Source organism: Grampus griseus (genome assembly GCF_964374135.1).
Source record: "Grampus griseus genome assembly, chromosome: 13".
Taxonomy (NCBI): domain Eukaryota; kingdom Metazoa; phylum Chordata; class Mammalia; order Artiodactyla; family Delphinidae; genus Grampus; species Grampus griseus.
Window position 1 is genome coordinate 80,150,851 of NC_139007.1, and position 17,054 is coordinate 80,167,904.

Consider the following 17,054-nt stretch of genomic DNA (forward strand, 5'->3'; position numbering starts at 1 on the left):
AATAGTAAATTTGTGCTGCCAGGCCCAACTTTTCAGAATCCCTTTTTTTAAAGTGGGGCACAATTGGCTCAGCAAGGGCGACTAGACAGACTGCTTCACACTTGGTGGGTGCCTACTAAATGCTTAATGAACGAATGGTAGTAATTGAATGAATAGTAGTAAATAATAGTAAATGGTAGTAAATGAACGAATGGTAGAATACAAAGTATTAGCCCTAGCACGCTTGAAGTCCTTGGATTTTTGTGTTGTTTTAATCATTTCAAAAATATGTGCTTCCCTGGTGGCGCAGTGGTTAAGAATCCTCCTGCCAATGCAGGGGACACGGGTTCAAGCCCTGGTCCGGGAGGATCCCACATGGCATGGAGCAACTAAGCCCGTGTGTCACAACTACTGAGCCTGCCCTCTAGAACCTGCGAGCCACAGCTACTGAGCCCACGTGCCACAACTACTGAAGCCTGTGCTCGTAGAGCCCATGCTCTGCAACAAGAGAAGCCACCGCAATGAGAAGCCGACACACCCCAACAAAGAGTAGCCCCTGCTCGCCGCAACTAGAGAAAGCCTGCATGCAGCAACGAAGACCCAACACAGACAAAAATAAATAAATAAGGTAAATAAATTAAAAAAAAAAATTTCAGGGCTCCCCTGGTGGCACAGTGGTTGGGAGTTCACCTGCCGATGCAGAGGACACGGGTTCGTGCCCTGGTCTGGGAGGATCCCACATGCCGCGGAGCGGCTGGGCCAGTGAGCCATGGCCGCTGAGCCTGCGTGTCCGGAGCCTGTGCTCTGCAACGGGAGGGGCCACGACAGTGAGAGGCCCGTGTACCGCAAAAAAAAAAAAAAAAAAATTCAAAAATACAAAAATGTTGCAAGAATAATTCAAAGATCTTGTTAGTTCTTGAACAATTTGAGAGTAAGTTGCGGGCATGATTTCCTCTTACCCCTAAAAACTTTACTGCAGATGGTCTACCAACAGGACAGTCTTCTACATAACCACAACGTAGCCATCAAGACCAGGAAATCAACGCTGGAACATTACAACAACTACCAACTCCATTCAAGCTTCACCATTTGTCCAAATGACATTCCTTAGAGACAAATGATACAATCCAGGATTAGGCACTTCATTTAGATGTCAAATGTCTTTAATCTCCTTCCGTCTGGAATGGTTGATATGTCTTTCCTTGTCTCTCACAACACTGACATTGTGAAGGTTATAGGTCAGTTAATTTGTAGAATGTTCCTCGATTCGTGTGTGTCTGATATGTTCTCATAATTAGATTCAGATTAGGCATTTTGGGTAGGAATTTCACAGAAGTGCTTCATGTTCTTACTGCATCCTATCAGGTGACACATAATCTTCTTTGTCCCATTATCAACGACATTAATTTTTCTGGACAGCTCCTGCCTCAGGTTTGTTTGTACAAACAGCACAGGAGGACGCCAGCCTCATGCAGACAGCAGCCCAGGAAGACACCCGTCCTTCTTTCCTCACATGGCACATGGAGACCTTTATGGTGCGTAGCCGCCTTTAGGAGGCCTGAGCTGGAGCCAGAACTGGAGCTGGAGCCTCTTTTGAGTCTTGTCCTTGGTCTTTGGCCAGCAGAGCTTCAGACCTTGGGGCTGCAGGCACCAGCATGTTTCTGAAAGTTACACTTCTACTGGCAAGTGAGTTGTTATGCAGCCAGTTCTAGAATGTATGCCACTGGCTCTTCCTTGGAAACTTCCAGTTTTTGGAGAATGCCTAGGAAATGGCTAGACATCAGGCTTTTTCAAAGTCTGCCCATCTTGACAGCCTATCCCTAGTGGTGTGAAACAGCTCCTTCCTAAAAGGCTTTTCATGCACCTGGTGCAGCTGCCCTAGCTAGCTATCTATCTAGCTATCTATCTAGCTATCTATCTAGCTAGCTAGCTCCCTTTAGTCAAGATTCCCACAGCAATCACCACAATGTTTCAGCCAGTGATCTCTGTCATCTGAAGTGAGCTTTGAAGAAGGGGCTTGTGACCAAGGACCATGGGAAGGTATCTGATGATTGCTGATGTTAGCCAGAGAAGGGTTTATCTTGCATTCCAGGCATTTTTAGGATTCCTGCTGTAAAATGCTACCATCATGAACCATCCTGCCCAGATCCACCTGGTATAATTCCCTAGTTTTACTGTCAAGGGAATAATCAAGATTGCCCAGTGTAAGACACAGTGAATGGCGAGGAACATTTCTGTATTTCAAAGTTACCACGACTTTCATATTTCTGTATTTCATTTCTGTATTTCATTCATAAAGACTGCGTAACGAAATTTGAGTTACGCAGTCTTTAAACACAGCCATTACAGAGTCAGTATCCAGCACCTTTCCTAGCTCAGATGTACCTCTGAACCGATCTTCAGGTGTTCATGCCACCGTGTGCACTTCTTGTGCTCTACTGATTCCTTCGGCAGGAACACTCAGCCTTCATCTTATCGATTGTGCTTGTGTTCAAATGTGTCCCTTTAGTGACTGTGGCGTTCTGTAATGCAAACTGGCTAGGACCTTGAACGAGCCATTACTATAAACTCCCAAGTAAAGCAAAGAGGCTTATCGTGTGTTTCACAGTAAAGTGAGCAATGTCAGTAAAAAGCCTTAAACTTGCAGTTTTTAGACAAAAGTCCAAGTCTAAACATATTATAATACTGTGTGTATTAAGTGTGACAATTATCCCCCAGGCTGCTGGAACCATTTGTTTACTGTCAGAGAACAAGGACTGATGTCTGGCAAGATAATTTCCCTAAAAACCCACAAGTGCAGCTGAAGTTCTAATCCTGGGTAAAGCAGAGCTAGTAAAATACCTTACCATGGCATGTGCTTGGGCAATACCACCACTCAGGAGAACCGTAGACCAGATCCAAGTCTTCCATTTTTCTTCCCTTGGTAGAGCACGGACAGCCAGTCTGCAGACTTCAGGAAGCAGCTTTTCTGACACCCTCTTAACGCCTCTGGACTCCACACAACCTGCAGTTTGGTGATCAAATGCTTTAGTGTGGATCTCAGGCTGTTGTGTTCTGTCTTCATCTCCTAAGACTCCCACAGCCTGAGCCCTTGAACTTGGTGTTGCCTACAGTCTCTGTAGCTTTCTCCAATTCTACGCCCTTGCACACATATTTAAATTCTTCTGTGGTAGAAATGAGTTCTCAGCTGCGTTATGTGCTTGTTCATCTCTCACCTCCTCTAGACTGCAAGCCAGTTATAGCAGTTACCATGACTTTCATATTTATTTGTATGCTTGGGACATAAGAAGAGACCCAGAATTATTTGTTGAATGAATGAATGAATGCATGCATGCATGCTTCAGAAGGGCCATTTAACATGTAGATCCTCGTTGGGTGAGACTCCGGGGCGGAGGCTGTGTTCACTTGCTTTGCAAGAGTAGAGGGCACTTCCATTACCTGCTACTGTTTGGTTTCTCAGTTTTGTCAACAGAAGATGTTGTATTGGGGCAACAGTAAAGAGTGACAGGCAGGTTTTCAAAAGGAGCCCTTTATTGGAGCAAAAAAGTAATCTGAGCCAATCACACCCTAAATTACTCTTGCTGGCAATGAAAGGAGTTAAAAGGATGAATCAAAACCATTATACTGAGCAATATTGGCATTCGGTGTCTATTACACTACGTGCTCAGTTCATATTACTACATTTTTGTAGTTAATAACTCAGTTACTTTCAATAGCTGATCTTGTATATTATGGTATACATTAATTTCTCGTATCATATATAATTGTATGTTAATTTCTCACCCCTAAGACACAAATTCTATGAAAGACTTCTAAGTCTAAAAGTATAGGTTAAAGTGGCCGAAAAAAGTGGATTTGTCTCATTTCTTTCCAACTGAATTGGCTGCTCATTTGACTGAATCAAATAATCCAAACAGGTATTTCTGTATCAAGTACGTGTTGCCCATTGCCTAATACACACACTTTTGAATTAGGAAAAAGCAGCTCCACTTAAATTCAAACCATGTAGTTAAACGTAATGCCTTGCAAGTTTCTGGAGGCTCAGTTTACTTAAAACTTATTTGGATGTGTAATGGTTCGTGAAGTTTGCATTTTTGTAGTAATATCCACTGCCACCTCGCCGTGCAACACACGCACGAACACAGCATATTTATAACTTTATATTTGAAAAGAAGACTTAAAAGCGTCTCTTTGCCTGATTAGCAGTGATGAAAACGATCTGTTAATTGATTATGCAAGATCAATCAACAAAAATGAATTGGCTTTTAAGGGGAAACATCCTCTGCATTATATATTTTTTAAACATGCCTTTAATTTTTGTTAATGCCTAGTTGTTCCTGTTCTTAGTTTTTTATGTTTGTTTTTCTTTTTTGTCTTGTCAGACCAAATAATTTTCAAGAAGAGTTAAGTTCAGAGTTGAAGCTTAGGCCCAGTAAGAAAGAACAAGCTATTATTACCATAAAATACAGTCTATTTCCCTAATGCCTACTTGTGAACAGGCTATTTTGTTGAAATGTTTTCAGAAAGCTCTATTAAAGAATAACCATGTCTTATACCTAACAGATTTTTAGTAACTATCTGTTCAATGAATGACAGACACAAAGAAAGCTGAAGCTGCTATGTGGAAATGATGTTGCTGAAATTTCACTAAGAATTTTTAAAGTTATAGATGATAATAAATGGCCTTAATGTAAATTATTACTTGACTATGAAATTTAGTACCGTCAGTGTAGCTCTGTAAAAGAAATAAAGGGCTAATCGTCACAACTAGGTCCTTTCCTTCTTAAACAGTCAAGGAAAAGGGCAAGAAAGAGAACAAACATCTAGTATCTATATACACCACACACTAACCCAGGAACTTCACAGATCTCAGTTAATCCTTGCAGCACATAAGAAAAATGAGTTTCAGAGAAGCTTGGAAACGCACACAACATCAGACAGAGAAGGAGGGTGGCGGGCTGGGGATTTGGAGCCTTGGAGCCACTGCGTGTCTTGCATTTTTAACTTCCATCAGGTGGTTCTGGTAGCTCTGTGGGGGAATGTGTAGAAAAATGTTTGAAAGTCACTGTTAAGACCAGTTTGCTTCTCGGCTCCTAACCAACCAAGTGGATCTAAGTGAGGCCACTTTGTAAACAGTCCAGTCTGCGTATCAAGGGGCACAACAGAATTCAAAATCTTTTCCAAAACTTTGTACTCCAGGTTGAATACGGTCTGTTGTTCAGGGGAAGCAGAGAATGTTAAGACCCCTGGCACCATTATTTTCCCTTCCTAGCAATCCTTTTCTTAAGCCAGCAGCAGGACAAACATCTTCCTGAGAAGTTACAGCACTTACTGACTGACCTCAACTCCTTTTGTGCCAGACAAGACTGAATTCCTAATCAGATAAGACAAGGAAAAAAGAAACTACAGAGCTTAGTACTTAAGGGCACAAACATTGGAATCAGACCACCGTGGGTATAAATCCCAGCACTGACACCAGATTAATATGTGACTTCAGTCAAATTATTCAATCCCTCTGGCCTTACTTTTCCTTTCTGTAAAATGGGAGGAATAATGGTATCTAAGTCATGGGGATTTTGTAAGCATTAAGAGAAATGCCTGTTAAGCATTTACAATGCCTGGCTTATTGAAAATACTTAATGAGGGACTTCCCTGGTGGTGCAGTGGTTAAGAATCTGCCTGTCAATGCAGGGGACATGAGTTTGAGCCCTGGTCCCGGAAGATCCCACATGCCGTGGAGCAACTAAGCCCGTGTGCCACAACTACTGAGCCTGTGCTCTAGAGCTCATGAGCCACAACTACTGAGCCTGTGCTCTAGAGCCCGCGAGCCACAACTACTGGGCTCGCGTTCCTAGAGTCTGTGCTCGGCAACAAGAGAAGCCACCGCCATGAGAAGCCCGCGCACCGCAACGATGAGTAGCCCCGCTCGCCCGCCACAACTAGAGAAACCCCAATTAAAAAAAGATAATGAATGACAATTTTTATTGATGTGTTCAATAGTTACTAAGTTATATTCTTTCTACATATCTAAATGCAAATGATTTTCAAGGCTGTGAGCTCAGGAAATCTCAAAGGCCTTTAAGGGTTTTGCAACCAGAGGTAATATTTGTGATTCTAATGAGGTAACAGAACTCCTAAACAGAATCCTTTTCAAGCTAAGTTCCCATCCAATAGCTAGTGGTGCCTTCAGATGGTCCTTTTTGCTTATCTTTTTAAGCACGATAGGATTTTCCGTGAATCACACTCTGTAGTTATTTAGTAACTTTCACCAAAGAAGCTCAAACCAGCCTCTGTCACCAAAAGAAAAAACCTTGAAACTCAGAGAAGTAATACCACCTGATTGATGGACAGCCAGAAAGCAGGGAAGGCCAGACGTGGCTCTGACCACGATAGGGGAATGTGGTGGAAATGAGATCCTCCTGAGACGTCCAGGGAGTGTTTTCTTCCTCTTGCTTCAGAAAAGGGTAAATGACAGCACCGAGGTAAGAGAGGAATGGAGGCCCGGCCACAGTCGGATGACGGCCTCAGAGGGCTGGCGGCCGCAGAGGGCTGGTTTAGCAAAGGGCGAGGTAAGAATGACAGAAAGACAGGTCTGCAGAGGGAGCTGGCAAGCGCTTGTACACACAGGAACTGACACTCGAGCGGCTTCGAGCTCGCGTCTGCTATGGTTCTCGCAGTTCCCGCCATGTGGCTCGTGAGTGTCAGGGCTTCTGGCAAGTCCCTCCAAAAGCGTGAATCAGTTGATTCTTAGCAGCCCCTTTTCGGTGACACAGGCTCTTTCGTTAAAATGTCACCCAACCGACAGACTGCTGAGTGGCCACGGCGGCCCCAGATCGCCCTCGGGGAAGCTCGGCAGCCCCGCACGCCGCAGCCCCCGGACTCGTCAGACCTCTAGGCCGCCGGAAGCGCTCCTCCCCCGGGTTTCGGCTCCGCCTCGCCCCGCGGCGCGCGCGAGCGTGTCCTCAGCCGCGGCCGGCCAATCAGGACGCGCGACCAAAATAGCGCCTTATAAATGCGTGCGGGCCTGAGCCGCCAGCTCACAGCCGCGCGCTCGCAGGTGAGCTGCCAGGCCCGACCACCTGCGGGGAGGGGCGGCGAGAGCCGGGCCCTCGCGCGCCTGCTTCCGCCTGTCTTTGGCGGGGAGGGTGGTCCGCTGCGGCTCGTCATCAGCCGCGGAATCTGCGTTTCTGTGTGAGTGACGCGGCGCTGTCGGGCTCCACTTCAACAGAACTCAGCGCTACACTCCTCTAACTGCTTTCCTGTTTGAAAAGGATGTAAGATAGACATCCTTCCCACCAAGAAATGATCAATTCAGGGAGGCATTTCTTGGGGTCACCTTTCTAGGAGGAGGTGACTTGAGATAGTAGGTGGAAAAACAAAGGCTTTGGCGTCGTGCACACGGGGTTCCAGCCTCTGCTCGCGTCACACACCCGCTCTGTGACACTGAACACATCAACAAACCTCGGCGTGGTCGCGTCTTTAAGATGCAGACAACAGTACCTACCCAATAACGTATTTTTGAGGAGCTCCCCTGGAGATCATATTCATCTCTGTCTCGTTTTCTTCCCTCCCTCTCCCTTCCTTCCTTTCATTCTCTCCTTCATTTTCTTTCTTTCCTCCTTCATTCCTCATCTTTCTTCCCTTTTTTTAAATTGAGGTATAACTTTCACATAATACGCTGCACAGATCCTAAGAGAACAGCTGGGTGAACTTTTACACATGTAATCAGCTCCCAGATCAAGATATAGGATATTGAAAATATACCTCATCACCCCAGGTGTCCACCTGCTCCTTCCCAGTTAATACTTATCACCCCAGAGGTAACCAGTATTCTGGCTTCTATTACTGTGTATTAATTTTGCCTGTTCTTAAACTTCATATAATTGCAGCCAAATAGTGTGCCTTCTCCCATCTGGTTTCTTTCACCCAACGTAATATCTGTAAGATTCATCCATGGTATATGCGTACATCAGTAGTTTGTTTACTACTGGGTAGTATCCTATTGTATGAAATATACAACAATTAATTTATCCGTTCCACCATTGACAGGCATTTTGGTTTTCAGTTTTCAGTTATTAGGAATGAAGGTGCTGTGAACATTCATATGGTCTTTTGGTGAGTACATGCACACAATCTTGGGTTTATACAGATGAGTGGACATTTTATGTCATAGGATAAGTATATGTTTAGTTTTAATAGACACTGCTTAGCAGTTTCCCCCCCAAAGTTGAATTGATATATGAAAGTTAGTTACTTCACATCATTGCCAACCGTTGGCATTAACAGTTTTTTTTTTTTCTTTTTTGCGGTACGTGGGCCCCTCACTGTTGCGGCCTCTCCCGTTGCGGAGCACAGGCTTCGGACGCGCAGGCTCAGTGGCCATGGCTCACGGGCCCAGCCGCTCCGCGGCATGTGGGATCTTCCCGGACCGGGGCACGAACCCGCGTCCCCTGCATCGGCAGGCGGACTCTCAACCACTGCGCCACCAGGGAAGCCCCGGCATTAACAGTTTTTAAAACAATTTCTTGGTATGTACCAAGATCTCCTTGTGGCTTTCATTTGGTTTTCTCTAATGGATAATGATGTTGAGCCCCTTTACTAACTTATTGACCTTTTAGGTTACTTATTTTTGTGAAATGATTGTTCAGATCTTCTATTTTTTAATGGGTTCGTCTGTCTTTTCCCTATAATTTCTGGGAATGTTTTATATTTTCTGGATATAAGTCTTTTATTAGGCACATGTATCATGAATATAGTCTACCAGTCTGTGTCTTGCCTGTTAAGTTTCTTATGGTGTCTTTATTTTATTTTGTTTTTAAAGTGAACATACAATAACATTGAGTTTTTTAAATTAAAAAAAAAATTACAGTGCTACGGGACTTGACACATGTAGGGTGTAACCACCATAATCTGGATTGGGAACAGTTGCATCACACCAGAACTCCCTGTGCTGCCCTTTTGTAGTCATATCCTTGCCCTGCTTGTAACCTCTGGGAACCACTCATCTATTCTTTGTGGCTATAGTTCTGCCTTTTCTAGAATGTTATATAAATAGAATCATATAATGGGTAGCCTTTTGGGTCTGGCTTCTTTCACTCAGTGTCACGCCTGGGAGATTCATCTGTGTTGCTGCAGGTACCACTGTTTTTTCACTGGTTGAAGAAAATTTGGGTTGTTTCCACTTTTTAACAATTATAATTAGTGCTGCTGTAAACATTTGTGTACAGGTTCTTATGTAAAGATACGTTTTCATTTTTCTAGATTAAATACATGCGAGAGGGTTGTTGGGTTATTTATTTATTTATTTATTTATTTATTTATTTATTTATTTATTTATGGCTGCGCTGGGTCTTCGTTGTGACGTGCCGGCTTCTCTCTACTTGCAGGCTGTGGGCTTAGTTGCCCTGCCCTTTCCAGTTATCTTTTTCTTATTGATTTCTGAATTCCATTATGGTCATAGGACATATTTTATATGATTTTACTTCTTTTAAATTTATCAAAGTTTGTTTTATGACCTGGATATGGTCTCTTTTGATGAATGTTCTTCAGGAAAAATGTATCTGGTGAAATAGTCTAGAAATATCAATCAGGTTATTTGGTTAATGGTGTTTTTCAGTTCTGTATCCTTGCTAATTCTCTATTTGTTCTAGTGATTACTGAGAGAGGAGTGTTGAACTCTCCACCTGTAATTGTGGATTTGTCCGTTTCTCCTTTCAGTGTTATCACTTTTTGCTGCAGGCATCTTGAAGCTCTGTTGTTAGGTGCATACACGTTTAGAATGGCTGTGTTATCATGGTGACCCTTTTTATCATTTGTAAGAACAGTGAAGGGTCTGAGGTTTTACCCTCCTTGCAAACTAACAAGCTATCCTGCCACAGTTTTATGGGTACTGACAGAAGACACAGGCTCCCAGGTCAATGTCACAGGACTTTATTGGCCACTAAAGCAGTAGCCACAGTTTCAGCATGTGCACTACTGCCTTGAGCCCCATTTCCCACTGGATGATGCAAAGGGGACCAGATGGCACCTGTACATGCAGTGGGTTGCATCACAGCAGAGGATCCCTGAGATTAGAGCACCCAAATCTCATAATGGGCAGCAGACTTTCCTGACCTTTGATCCAAAGGGAGACATTATCCTTATTCTACTAGAATGAAAACAAACCAGCCCCTTGCTAAGGAGGGAAGGGCCATTTCTATTTCCAGCGCTGCTGACTGTACAACATCCTTGAAAAGATACTCCAGATCCAAGACAGTCATTGCCTCTGCTCACAAGATGTTGACAATGTTAGAGCCTTTGGAGAATTGTCTTTCGACAAAATGTCCTTCTTTATCCCTGGTAATTTTTCTTGCTCTGAAGTCCACTTTGTGATATCAACCTAGCCACGCCAGCTTTCTCTTGGTTAGTATTTAAACAGTACATTTCCTTTCATCCTTTTATTATTTAAGACAGGGTGTGTGTCTGTGTTGTTTTGTTTTGTTTTATAGACAGCATATAGTTTGGTCTTGTTTTTTAATCCACTTTGAAAATCTCTTATCTTTTTATTGATGTGTTTAGACCAGAGGCCAGCAAACTATGCCTGTGGGTCAAATCTTGCCAGTTGCCTGTTTTTGTAAATAAAGCTTTATTGAGACACAGCCATGTTCATTTGATTAAATCTTTTCTATGGTTGCTTTTCCCCTACAAAAGCAGAGCTGAGTAGTTATAACAGACTATATAGCTGAGAAGTCCTTAAATATTTACTGTTTGGCACTTGATAGAAAAAGTTTGCTGACCTGTGGTTTTGATCATTTGCATTTAATTGTGTAGTTATTGATGTGTCTGGATTTAGGTTGTTTTAACATTTTGTTATTTCTTTTCTGTTTGTTCTCTCTGTTTTTCTTTCCTTTATTTCCCCTTTCTGCCTTGTTTTAGATTATTTGAATATTTTTTAGTATTCCATTTTAATTTTCTATTGAGTTTTAAAATTATATCTCTTTGTATATGTTTTTAGTGATTGCTCTAGGGATTATAATGTACATACTTAATATTTCACAGTCTAATTAGAACTAATATTTTATCACTTTAAGTAGAGTATAGAAATGTTATTACTATATAGATTACTCTCCCTCATTTATGTTGGAATATCTGTTTATTTAGTTCTTCTTTAATTTCTCTCCCAGAAATGTTTTACAGTTTTCAGCATAGAGATTGGGCACATTTTGTTGTTGTTGTTGTTAGAATCATTCTTAGGTATTTATATTTTCGATACTATTATAAATAGTGTTTAAATATTTTTCATTTTCAATTTTTTTGTTGTATGTAGAAATATGATTGATTTTTGTATATTGACCTTATAGCCAGTGACTTTGATGAATTTATTTATCTATCTATCTATTTATTTATTTATTTTTGGCTGCATTGGGTCTTCGTCTCTGTTGCATTGGGCTTTCTCTAGTTGCAATGAGCGGGGGCTACTCTTCACTGTGGTGCGTGGGCTTCTTATTGTGGTGGCTTCTCTTGTTGTGGAGCATGGGCTCTAGGCATGTGGGCTTCAGTAGTTGTGGCATGTGGGCCTAGTTGCTCCACGTCATGTGGGATCTTCCTGGACCAGGGCTTGAACCTATGTCCCCTGCATTGGCAGGCAGATTCTCAACCACTGAGCCACCAGGGAAGCCCTAAGTTTATTTTTAATTCTAATAATTTGTTCATTTTCTTCTATATAATCCTGTCATCTACAAATAAATATAGTTTTACTTGTTGCTGTCCAGTTTTTAAACCTTTTATTTCTTTTTCTGGCCTTGTTGCACTGTTTAGGACCTCCAGTACAATGTTGAATAGATGGGGTAATAGTGGACACTCATTCAAGGGACTTGGAAAGACAAGGGAGATTCCTCTTCACAGTGTTCTTTTAAATTCAGCACTGTTTTGTTTGGCATGGTCTGACATGGACCGTTGGAGAGACCGAGAGTAGCTTATTTATTTCCAGAGGCATCAATTTAGTCTTGTGTAGGTTCCAGGGAGACAAGAAGTAGATAGATGTCCCTAACCTACATATTCCTGTGTTCAAATTAGGTACAGACACTTCTTTGGTCAGACCACTAAAAAAGAAAAAAAAAAAGTGCTCTTTTCTCTGGTGCGGTGCAGACCTGCCCATGATTCAAGGCTTAGTGAGCTGAGCATGAGCTGGATTTCAGCTTCTCTGTCCCCTTGGCTGGGCCTCTGTACAGTGCACACATTTCTACATTGTTTGGAGAGGAAGTCAGGCCAGAAGACTGGAGAACACAGTCAACCTCCTGTGGGAAGGTGGGTCCCAGCTCATCAGCAGCAGCACTGAAAATAGATGGCCTGTCTTTTGATGATTCCCAGGGATTCTGACCCCAACTCACTGATCTGTATCTCTGAGATGCAAGTGACATTACATACCTTACATTGCTTGTGAAATAATTTCAAATCCCATATTAGGAAAGAGGAGTGAGGGATTGTCATCACTCATGTCTTGTGTTTCTTTGGTGTCCTCTTGCCTTCATACTGTTATCTCCCACCTGCCCCTTTCTCCCAGTTAGGTCATACATCCATCATCTTAGTCCGTGTGAGAAGAATTTGTATGTACAGGGTCAGCTGCGTTCATAGAAGGCCAAGGGGGCAGCAACCTGGGTTTGGAGGGTGAAATTTGAGAAGCTCTTACTCCCCTCTGCAGAAAGCCTGTCTACCCTCTTCTGCTCTAATCTGATACAGTCCACCTGGGGGCATGCATACCTTCATCTGTTTTCATTTTGTTTTGTTGGCTTTTATTAATATTTGTTTGGGGTTTGTTGTTGTTGTTGTTAAGGGTGTTTAAGAACTTTCTATTATAAAATGTAAATGACCCTAGAAGGAAAAACACATTAAGTCATTACCAGCTATTAGCACCATTCTGTGACTCCATTAAAACATTATTATGGGGACTTCCCTGGTGGTCCAGTGGTTAACAATCTGCCTTCCAATTCAGGGGGCATGGGTTTGATCCCTGGTCGGGGAACTAAGATCCTGCATGCCGCAGGGCAACTAAGCCCGCGCGCCACAATTACTGAGGCCGAGCACCACAACTAGAGAGAAGCCCGAGTGCCACAACGAAAGGTCCCGCATGCCACGACTAAGACCCGATGCAGCCATAAATTAAAAAAAAAAAAAAAAATTATTGTGTACTTATCACTTAGCTTTTTTTTTATTTAAAATATTTAATTTTATTTTTGGCTGCACTGGGTCTTTGTTGCTGCACACGGGCTTTCTCCAGTTGTGGCGGGCGGGGGCTACTCTGTTTTGTTGCAGTGAGCGGGCTTCTCCTTGTGGTGGCTTCTCTTGTTGTAGAACATGAGCTTTAGGCACACGGGCTTCAGTAGCTGTGGCGTGTGGGCTCAGAAGTTGTGGCTCGCATGCTCAGTAGTTGTGGCTCGTGGGCTTAGTTGCTCTGTGGCATGTGGGGTCTTCCTGGACCAGGGATCAAACCCGTGTCCCCTGCATTGGCAGGCGGATTCCTATCCACTGCACCACCAGGGAAGTCCCCACTTAGCTTTCTAATGACCCAGCATAGTTAAGCCTTGTTAGTGAGAGCAAATGGAGAGGAATGAAGAGCAAGGAGCACTGAAGGGGAAGTTTTCTTCGTCTGCAGATGAGGTTGTATACACTAAACTGTCTTTTCCAGCTCCAGCATCAAGGACTCTCAGCGTTATCTGCAGAACAGTGAGAGGAAAAATACGTGAGAATCTAAGAAGGGATGTAACCAAATGTGAGGTGACCTGGTACCGTTGGGGTCCACCCACCACACCTTGTGCTCAGGAAAGGGAGACATGCTTCTTGGGGCTCCTTCCCATCTGCAGTGCTCTCCTTCTCACTGGTCCCAGAGATCCACCCCCCACCCAGCCCCTTAGGAATTTTCCAGCCTTTGCCTCTATTTAAAGCCATGACAGAATGAGCCAGCATGGGGGAGCAGGGTTCATGTCGATGACAGTACCTGTCATGAGAATTAAAGACCCTTCTCCATGCTTTGCAGCACCCCGACCAAGTGCAAGTCCTGCATCTTCACATCATTTTGTGGATTCTATCTTCTCTCACACTAGGCTATGAGCCTCTCAAGAGTACATGCTGTCTCTCTTACCCATCTTTTAAAAATCTCTAGCTCTTTGTACGTGGTAAGTGCTCAACTGGTGTTCAGTGAATGAACGAATGGGAAGAGCTAGGGGATGTATCAGATTTCTCCAGGTTTATATGTCAGCACTGTCTTCGATTCTTTCCTCATTTGAACCCTTCACACCCAATGAGGCACTAAAGTCCAATGCTTCTTAATTCACAATGTCTGTTTTTGTGGCTGGCTCCCTAAGTGCTTTCTCTCCTGGGGAGTAGGCTACAGCCTAGCTTCCTCATCACCAGTTCTCCCTTCCTTATCCATCCTGCAGATACATCTTTCTAAAGTACAATTTCAACTTATCACTGGGCTGCTCAGTATCATTTGTTTGACTCACTATCACTTTTAAGATAAAATACAAATTAATCAGCTCACTCTTTGGTATCCTACCATCCATCTGTCCATCAATAAGTGTGTTTCAGTTTCTGCTCCAGCCTTTGGGGAGAAGGAGCTCCATCTAGAAGTCTCTGCTCCAGCCACATGAGTTTCATCATTGTCCTGCCTTCAATCATTTACGCAAACTATCCCTACTGGTCCCAACTATAGATCTTCCTTGACTTACAATGGGGTTACACTCTGAGAAACCCATTGTAAATGGAAAATATCGTTAAGTCAAAAATGCATTTAATATAGCCGACGTAGTCAACACCATAGCTTAGCCTCACCCACCTTAAACATGCTCTGAACACTTACATTAGCCCACAGTTGGGCAAAATCATCTAACACAAAGCTTATCTTATATAAAGTGTTGAGATATCTCATGTGATTTATTGAATACTGTACTGAAAGTGAAAAACAATGCTTGTCTGGGTACCGAGTGGTTATAAGGTATTGGTTTGTTGACTGTCGACACACATTCAGTAGAAATCGTACTTCAGATTTGGAATTTGGATCTTTTCCTGGACCAGGGAAATGCGGGACCATCGTCTCTCGTGATGCTGGGCAGTGACAGCGAGTGCTGAATGTGTTTCACTTTTGCAACATCATAAAGTGGAAAAATTGTAAGTCAAACCACTGTAAGTTGGGGACCGTCTGTACTTGCATCTTTCTGGTACTTGATGAGCCCACCTCCCCCAGAGAAGCCTCTTGGGGCAATACAGCCTGCCTCAAACTTTCTGTTCAGTGGCGTCTGGTCACCAAACTGAGTGTAGAATGGGGTCCAGTCAATGTTGACATGGCTTTACAACGTGCCAACAACCACGGACCATCCCAGGCAGGAACAGGGAACGTGGAGCAGTGCCTGGGGTGGGAGCTGGGGTGGGGTCAGGGCCTTAGAGTGGCAGACTTGGTGGCAGCTTTTATTCAAGGGCTGACGCAGGCTTCCTATTCTATCATTAAAACACCTGTGCAGCGGTTGATTGTTTTTGCAGAAATCTGCAACTAGAGCGTCTCTGCTTAGATTCTGATCTTAGATTCTGAGCCCCTTGAGAGCTCTGATCTCTCTCTAAGTGCTTTTAAATTCAGTATGAAAGAGACTACAGAACGTTTCCTGGGAACAAGTGTTGAAAGCGGGGAGGAGCATGGAAAGCCGAGGCCCTGGTGACCTAAGGTAACCCACCCCCTCCTTTGCGGCTCTGTGCCTAGGGCCCACCTGTGTGTAGCGCTGGAGAGAAACCAGCCTGCTCTGCGCATACGTGCTCCTGGGCACACTTTCTTTCTGGGTTATGTCTTTAGTAATTTGTTATCAAGAAAAAAGACTCCCAACAAAGTCATGTTGCTTGCACAATCCTAAAGGTGATAAATTACCCAAGATGCTCATAGACAAGGGTGGGTCCACCTGAGGTCACGTAAAACCAGGGTGGATTGACCTAAGGTCAAAATTGAACAGGACCTGTTGGGAACTGCTGACTTCCCACCACGGCATGCAGTGTAAGTATCATGAAGCAGGAACAAACAGCTTCCTTTTCTTATTGCAAAAATAATACACAATTGTAAAAAACAAAAATTGAGAAAATACAGACAAGCGAAAATTTAAAAAATCATCCATAATTGTATTATATTTTAGCTACATCTTTTAAGTCTTTTTTGCTCCTTCCTTCCCTCTCTGCTTTCCTCCCTTCCTCCCTCCCTCCCTTCCTTCCTCCCTTCCTTCCTTCTTTCCTTCCTTCCTTCCTTCCTTCCTTCCTTCCTTCCTTCCTTCCTTCCTTCCTCTCTCTTTCCCTCCTTCCTTTATACCTTTGCAATGGGAGGCATTTAACCACTTTCTCTGCCTAGGAATTTCATGAACTAGATATTTTCAGTGTCTGTGCTCCCCACCGCTCACCTTCATCCCCCTCCTCTCCTGGGGCATATTCTCCTCTCATCTTTTCATACCCTAGGACAGTTTAAGATGGGGTTATCCTCATGGGTAGGATCAGAGACTAAGCCGAGCCTCAGTGTGAAGCTGCACCTTGCCAATGGCCTAACGCCCCTGGGTGTTAACTCTGCTGCTGCTCGGACTACCGCTCCCTCACACCTCTCTCCAGACGTTGAACAGGTGACCGACCATACTGGAAGCTCTAATATGATGGTAGCGGTGTTTAGGGGCAGGGCACGGGACAATCAGCAGAAAGATTTTTACTTTTCTTAAATTGAGGTTTATCACACAAACAATAAAGTGCCTGAAGAACACTCATCTTAAGTGCACAACTCAAAACAGTTTTACTTTTGTGGACACCTACATGCTGACATCCCAGCTCAAGACAGAAAATATTTCCAGCACCCTGGAACTTTCCCTTATGTTCCTTCCCAGTCAATATCCATTCTCCCTGCACCCCTGCCTCCCACACATGAAGGTAAACACCATTTTCATTTCTTTTAATGTGCACTTTTTATATCTGGCTCCTTTTGTTCAAAATGATGTCCGGGAGGGACTTCCCTGATGGCGCAGTGGTTAAGAGTCTGCCTGCCAATGCAGGGGACATGGGTTCAAGCCCTGGTACAGGAAGATCCC